This window comes from Danio aesculapii, chromosome 19 (genome assembly GCF_903798145.1).
Source record: "Danio aesculapii chromosome 19, fDanAes4.1, whole genome shotgun sequence".
In the NCBI taxonomy this organism is placed as follows: Eukaryota; Metazoa; Chordata; class Actinopteri; order Cypriniformes; family Danionidae; genus Danio; species Danio aesculapii.
Genome location: NC_079453.1, coordinates 42,684,429 through 42,692,977, shown reverse-complemented (window position 1 = coordinate 42,692,977; position 8,549 = coordinate 42,684,429). Strand labels below are relative to the sequence as shown.

Sequence of the window (8,549 nt, the reverse complement as noted above, 5' to 3'; positions counted from 1 at the left end):
GCTTCGAATGACTGTTAATCATTATCTAGCCAACTGGAACATACTTAAATCGCGTTTTACGTTTTATCTGCAACAACAATGTGAACTTATATAAGATACGTTTGGACATTAACGTTAACTTCTGAATGCATAATTACCCAAAGACCTGATATTTCTCTGCATGAAAGACTCGCGAATGGCAGATTATCCTGTGTCGAGATGATTGATAACTAGCAACATAACAACCTGTTAACGAGGAAGTAATATGTCCCAAAGCTTGCATACTCTTCTGTTACATACTCAAAAGTATATACTTTTCCTTCACAAAAAAGTACATACTTTTAGGTCGTAGTATAAGTATGCGGACGCAGCATTAGTCAGAAATTCGTTAAGCTGTCACGATAATGTAGCTTAAAATTTTGTAGCTGTACATATGACGACGCTAATGAAAATTCCTCACAGGAATTTACTACACTACAGACTACTTAAATCGTAAAGCCAACATAGCCAGCCTGTACTACGAATTCATATCCGAGGCTCAGAGTGTTGTCTACCAAGACAGCTCACTAGGTTTTGAAACACAACCCGAATGTGTGTTTAAACGCAATGGAGCCGCTGTCAGAGACTCGAGGAGGAGCCCACACACTCCACATGCTCGCCGACAGATGAGCTGAGCGCCAGTTAGATGCACTTGGATTACCGGTTGCTGAACTGAAACAACGTCTCTGCCCATAAAAAATATGTTAAACAGTGACGTTTCTAATTACACGTCTTTTTAACGACTGGATATATCTCCTCCGACGGAGATAAAACACAAGATGCTGTGAACGCATCACTTATTTTAGTGCCAGACGATGGAATTCAGTTTGAGGAGCCCAGTGTGAGAAAGTGAAGTACGGATTTACATTCTCATCTGCGTAAAGGTAAGATGTGAATTTAATTTTTAAATATTATATTTATATATATAGCCTTGCATGTTTTAATTACATTTATATCAAAGTTCGCATTATCTTACATATTTTTGGGGGTTTCTGCGCATGTGTTTAGATGTGTTTACAAATGTTTAGCTCATTTGTTAAATATGATAATAATTTAATTAATGCCATAAATACGGGAATTTTATTTAAAATGTTAAAATAGCCTGCAGTTTTACACAATATAAATGTCAAGCGTCGACTTAGCAACATGCAGCCATCTGTTTGTTTTCCAATACAATGAAATGCACATAATTTCCTACTGTCAATATATTTAAAGCACCTACAGACTGAACTCAAAAGCGTCTGAAAACACGAGTTAAGCTCTTTAATTGGTTTGCCAATTATGTAATATAAAGAGTTCACATAACAGCTTGGCAGCATCTGTGTTTTATGAGTATACATCAAGTCTGATGGTGACAGATAACACACTGGATGCTTCATAAACCGTGAGTGTTTTGCAGTTCCATATTGGGTACTGGTTTAGTTAAAGTCCTTTTTATTATGATTATAATAACCACACCATTTCATCACTTGTGTTGGCTCATTATATAAACCCTATAAAGAAAGCATGCAGTGGATAGGTTTCCTTTATGGCAGGAGGATTAAAGTGGAGTCGCCACCGTATTTTCCACTGATAGGATTAAGAGATGCAACTGGGAAATCTGGAAAATGATGAAACAAACCATTGCAGATGTTGTTTTTACAGTGAGGAAAAAAAGAGATGCATATGTTCTTATTTTATGCATGCAAAACCGAAATATCAGAAAGCACAAAAAGACACAAACCAGGGATGTATCTTAAAACTATTGATTTTTCTTTGCAGAAATAAAGGTCTGATGTAATCAAATAGTACAAAATGCATTATTTGAGATGGACCTCGTATGCCAGTTCGATTTATTTTTATTTGAGATCAGTTTTGTAGTTTAGACACAAAACCAAACACAAAAGTGAATCACCATAGAGAGTGGAAACAACCACGTTAATGTAGGACTAGTTCTAGTTCACAGGGTCGTGGACATTCACTTGTTGAGTTCTGCTCCTAATTCAGATAATGGTCATGCATTATTCATTAGTGAGGTTCAGGCCGTGTCTACATGTTTGCAGCACTTTAAATATTATGTGGAGGTAATCTACCAGAAAACTGATACTCGCCATGGACCTAATGAGCTTTTGTTGTGTAGATGTGTAATGATTCACTTGTATAATTGGATGCTGACCATATAAGCATAAGCAGATGTCTGGATTTGTACAAGAGAAATAGCTGAAAATACTTGGAAAGCGTCTTTTATAAGTACACCAGCTCTTAATAATGGTAAAGATTAAAAATTGAACCCATTAACTGTAATGAAACTTTCAGAAAACACCCTCTTTTTCTGCATTATTGTTATATAAAGCATGCATTTAAATGTGCTGATCCTCTAGAAAATAGATTAATAATCTTGCTAGTTAGTTAGTTGGGTGAATATTTGACTTGGAGCATTAGATTTCTTTAGGATAATGTCCTTAATGTTATACTGTAAGGAAGATTTTTTCAGTACAGGCAGGATTGTGATTTTTATGCATGCTTTTTTTCATGCTACATGAGGTGTGAGGAATCAGTAGGTGGAGCTAAAGTACAATGATGTACAGCGATCTGGAGAAGTCCACCTCAGACAGGCATTAATGACACGGCATGGTGTTTTAAATATAAAACATTTTAGAGAATTATTAAAGTTTATACACTCATGTTCCAGGGCTGTAATACTTTTAAAAAAATGTATTTATTTCATTAATATTATTGAGCTAATCAAAAGTGAGAGTAATGTTACAAAATATTTCTATTTATAAATGAATATCCTCATATTAGGGTGTCTGCGGGGTCTTAAAAAGTCTTAAAATATCTTGAATTTTAAAAACTGAATTTTAGGCCTTAAAAAGTCTAAAATTCACTGAATTATTGACTTGCAGGTCTTAAATCAGTTGTCCATGTAAAGCTACTCAATCAGGCAAAAATTCATCGGATCACCAACAATCCATCTCAATAAAACATTTAACAAAGCTATATTTATAAGTAATATTATTGTAGCTCATTTAATAACTAAGCTATTTTAATAAAAATTAGTTTGAAAGTTCTTCATGTATTTATAGACCATATAGGTGGAGGACGCTGACCTGGATAGACTGTTACATGTGCATACTTTTAGTTTATTATAGTTATTAACTATAGTGTTGAAATAAATGACTGTATACAACTAGGGGTTGTTTGTTTATGTGAAATATGTGGCTAAGGAATACCCAATTATTATAATTTTTTTTGATTCGGCAGGTAAAACAAATTCCTCTAGACCAACCTCTATAAGTCTAAAATATCATTCATACACTGTAAAACCCAACAGTCAACTTTATCAAATGAGTGTAATTAACTAAAAATTTACTGAAAGTTCTACTCATTTGAAAAGAGTTTTGAACTCAGTGTTGATGGTAATGAGTTAATTAAGGACCTCATTACTTCAACTTAAATGGAGTAAGTTCACAGTACTTATATAGGTTAGTTTTTTTTTAACTCAAATGGTTTGTTGCAATCGGATTCTTCAAATGGTTTGAGTTGCCTTAACTTATTGGGTTTTATAGTACTCAGCTGATTTGAGTTCTCTTCATTTATTCGGTTTTACTTTGCTCAAATTGCTTCATTTACTCAAATGGATTAAGTTCACAGTACTCATTAGGATTAGTTTTTGAACTTAAATGGTTTGTTGCAATCGGTTTCCTCAAATAGTTTGAGTTACCTTAACTTATCGAGGTTTACAGTGTAATGGTCTTAAAAACGTCTTAAAAAGTCTTGAATTTGACTTGGTGAAACCTGTAGAAACCCTGTTATATCTGTATAAATATTAAATAATATTGCAAATGATATTAAATATCTCCTGACCACCAAGGCAACTGCTGAAAATTCAGCTTTGCCACCAATATGCTCCAATAGTACAAATTTTTTATATTTCTAAATAGAAAAAAGGGTCACACTATTTAATGTACAATTTGTGCAAGACTTTTAGCTTGATAAAGTACATTTTTTTGCTTATTAATAGTTAGTAAGGTAGTGGTTGGGCAAGGTAGTTGACTGTAGTTAATAAAGGGGAATTTGTACTTAAACTATTAAACTAAAATGTTCCTGAAAAAAGGTTATTTAAATTGTTATGTGTGTGTGTGTGTGTGTGTGTGTGTGTGTGTGTGTGTGTGTGTGTGTGTGTGTGTGTGTATGTATATATATATATATATATATATATATATATATATATATATATATATATATATATATATATATACACACACACACACACACACACACACACACACACACACACACACACACACACACACATAACAATTTAAATAACCTTTTTTTCAGGAACATTTTATATATATATATATATATATATATATATATATATATATATATATATATATATATATATATATATATATATATATATATATATATATATATATATATATATATATATATAAATAAATATGTGTGTGTGTATATATATATATATATATATATATATATATATATATATATATATATATATATATATATATATATATATATAAAAATATGTGTGTGTATATGTGATGTGTATATATATATATATATATATATATATATATATATATATATATATATATAAATATATAAATAAAGACAACCTAATATTTGTTAATATTACAACATTTACAATACAAGCATTTAAAAATAGTTAACATTAAAACATTAACAAATACCACAACTTTTAATTTTAGCAATCTATGAGTAAATATTAATTAACAGAACTAAGTTTACATGTGGCTACAAATGAATTGATTTTATTTAAATTAAAATGATATTTAAAATATTATTACTTAAATATATTAGTTAACACCAGAAAATACCAACAAACTCAATTTAAGCTTACGATTACACTTTAAAAAGGGAGCAAACCCATTACCTTAAAAGCAACAGGATGACTTTACTGAAAAACAAAGTCAGTAAACTTGTTGTAACTTGCAACTGTAACTAACTTAATTTTAATATCTCTGCAAATTTCACTCATTTTTTTAAATTAAGTCAGCTAATCGCTTTTTACAGTGTAGTAATAAGTAGCTTTTTATTTTAACAATCAGTGAAAGTTACTTTTAAAAAGTAACATATCGCAATCTTGCATTCTTAAAATGTAATTAAATATCAGGGTTCTCAAAATCTGGTTGCCCTCACTCGAGCCACCAAAATCTATCTACACCTTGTCTGGCGGGCTATGTAGAGACCAGATTTTTTTCAGTCTCGGCTTGGTTTGCTTTTTAGTAATAATAAAAAACCACCTATTTTTTACAAATGTTTTACACCAAATGTAAAGTCAATAAACCCAACACAGGCACATGCAGGAGAGCTGTAACATGCAAATTAGCTGTCGAAAGCTCAACCCAGGCTCATTCTGAAAACGTACCGCTATATACATTTTTGGAGAGATCAAAAACGTTCCAGGAGGTATGTTTTTTTGCAGTTTTTGTTTTCGAGAATCCACCAGAGGGCGCTATGTATGCTTTATCCACTAGAGGCTGCTGTCGACTGACTAAGTTACTGAATGACCAACCGACCGATCCTCCACACTCCCCCTTCCTTAAATCCAACCAATAGTGTTTTAAAACGCACCAATTGACCCGCCCACCCACTTCCCTAAACCCAACTACATTGTTTTAATAAGCAATCCAGAAAATGAAAAGCCCTCACCTTATTTTTACCACATTTTCAGATTTTACCACATCCTCACCCTGTTATTTACTTACTGTCACTTTATTTATTAACATTCATTTTTGTCTTACCTGCTTTCTGGAACTGTTCTTTGCCTGACTCAAACACTGCCATCGCGGTCAACTCCGCTCTGCGTCTCAAGTCTGCCGACACAAGCTACTGGACAAACTGGTAACAGCAGGAGAGCCATCCATATGGAGGTGAGCAGTCAGCGGGTAAGCGAGAAAAGGAACAGCATCATACTGCCCCATAGCATTCATTTTAAAGATAAAATGCAGCCATAAGTAGCTCTGGCTACATAATTCCGACCTCCAGAAACATATGTAGGTCCACGTTTTCAGAATGAGCCTATGTTGCGATACTTTTTTGAAAAAGTAATGTAAAAAAGGAATGCATTGCTTTACTAGCATGCTTTACAATGCATTACTGCCCCTCACTGACTCTTTTGCCCCCTAATACACCCCCCACACTCCTCTAACTTATACTCCTCACAATCACTGCACTGCCTAACATTTGCACATTTAAAATTTGCACATATTCATTGCACTGATTCATTTATTTGAACTGTACATACCCACTGCACATGGACATTTCTAATTATGTACACACCCACTGTACATATATATTTGTAATTATGTTTATCTGTCTGCACACTTCTGATTACTAATAGCAACCTGTACATATATTAATTTATTGTAAATCTGTTCATAGCCAATACACCTGTATATAATATTCATAGTACATTCATCTGTAAATATTACCATAGTTTTTCTATAGCTGCACTTAATAACTTACAGTATACCTGTATCCTGCACTTGCTGCTTTTGCACTGCTGGTTAGACCTTAACTGCATTTCGTTGCCTTGTACTTGTACACGTGTAATGCCAATACAGTTAAATCTAATCTAATCTAATCTACTAGTTACTAATTAAAGTAATCTGATTACATAACTTGCCCAACACTGGTAACAATAACAAGATACCATGTTTTTACAGTATGATTATTAACTAATGTTAATGAAGATTAATAGGAACTGTAACAAATGTATTGTTCGGTTGCTACTTAATGTTAGTTAATGCATTATCTATTGTTACTTAACAGCTGTTATTGTTACCAAAATGGTAAAGAATTATTAATTTAAAGCAAAGCATTTTATCTCTCACAATACAGACCAGCTTTAATGTATTCATGAGTTATGTCACATCACATGCCCTATTTGCCATGATTGAGTTCCTTTAATGAAGGCATTTTTTCCATCAGATATTAATTACCATGCTTGTTTAAACTGAACTGATGGTTGTGGTACTTCCTAATGAAGCACATCAGTGTAGCAGACGTTTTCATAAGCACCTGGGCGTGAATGAGGAATGCTTTTATTTTCTCTTCAACACGAACACTTCTGTATAAATTTCAGATACATTCCCTTAAGAATTCATCACAGGAAGAGAAATCAAAATTGCGCACAACGTATGAAGCAAAAATGACTTCTGAATTAAACCTCGCAATAAGACTTTTCTATATGTCTGCCATTTCCACATGTGTGGATGGATTCAGGGTTTTTTATTTTGCTTTCATTTATGTGCCTCATTTTGTTCACTTATCTTTACCAATGTTATGTATAAGTCTGTTATGGTATGTACCGAAGTCTGCTAATGCAGTTTTCTTTTACTTCATCTTCTTTCTACTTGATTTTCTTTCTCATGGTCTATACGGCCCGTTCTCATTTGCAGCCTATTTGGTTTTCTCTATTTTTGTGAGTGGATCTGTTCACCGGTGGCCTGACAGACAAGCAGAGGTTGACAGCAGGCAATGCATGGTTGGTTTTGGAGCTCTTTCTTTCTCTCTCTCTCTCTCTCTCTCTCTCTCTCTCTCTCTCTCTCTCTCTCTCTCTCTCTCTCTCTCTCTCTCTCTCTCTCTCTCTCTCTCGGTGTAATGGGAGTGTTTGGCATTGCATGAGTCTGTCTGCTCATTTCACTGCCTTTGCGTCAATGGTGTTTCGTGATTGCTTTGCCTAATATATTGAATACACAGAACACAGATCTTAATTGCTTTCTCAAGAAGGTGAGCTTGTTTGTTACTGAATTCTAAGATTCATTGTCAGAGTGTTTTGCATCTCTGTTGCTGAGGCTTTGGACATACATGGACAGCATTTCAAATTCTTGTATTAAATTTAATACTCATAGTGAATTCACGTGTGCTTTTTGGACCAAAGATTAACTGATTAACTGATAACTGATTATATATTTCTTTTTTACATCATTTTGAAATTTTTCTTCATTTTGAAATATTTTCCAAGTGTTGTTTAAAAGAGCAAGACAATTTTCACAGTACTTTCTTATCATTTTTTGTATGTTGGTGAAACTCTTACTTATTTTAGTCTAAATCAATTTTATATCTTAAAGTAAATGTTAAGGTCAATATTAATATTTTTTTCGATTGTCTACAGAGCAAACCACTGTTGTTCAATGACTTGCCTACACTCTCAGAAAAAAATGGTACAATGTTGTATTAAAGAAGGTACAAACCCTTATGACTGGGGCAGTACCTTTTTATGGTTCAGAGTTGTACCTTAAGACAAAGAAACAAATTTGTACCATTGCAGTGTTTACCTTTAAGGACATGATTTGTACCATGGGAAACCAAAATGTACCTTTGGTTTTTAAAACCTGCAGATACAATATTGTACCTTTATCAAAGGGACAAATCTGATCCATTAAGGCACCACTACAGTGACAAGACACTTTGTACCTTAACAGTGTCAAATGTGTTCCTATTTAAAGGCAATGTGCTAGATCCAAAATGCGTCAATTTATTTTCAGTAAATA

At 33.1% G+C, this 8,549-nt stretch overlaps 1 protein-coding gene across 1 annotated transcript in view; it reads left to right on the top strand.

The window, feature by feature from the left end:
* The first annotated feature begins 637 nt into the window (after window positions 1–637).
* calcr (calcitonin receptor) overlaps window positions 638–8,549 on the top strand; it is a 134,354-nt gene continuing 126,442 nt past the window's right edge. Inside the window, exon 1 of the mRNA XM_056480385.1 lies at window positions 638–902. The gene's annotated coding sequence lies outside the window, so the exon portion shown is untranslated. The remainder of the gene's footprint in view (window positions 903–8,549) is intronic.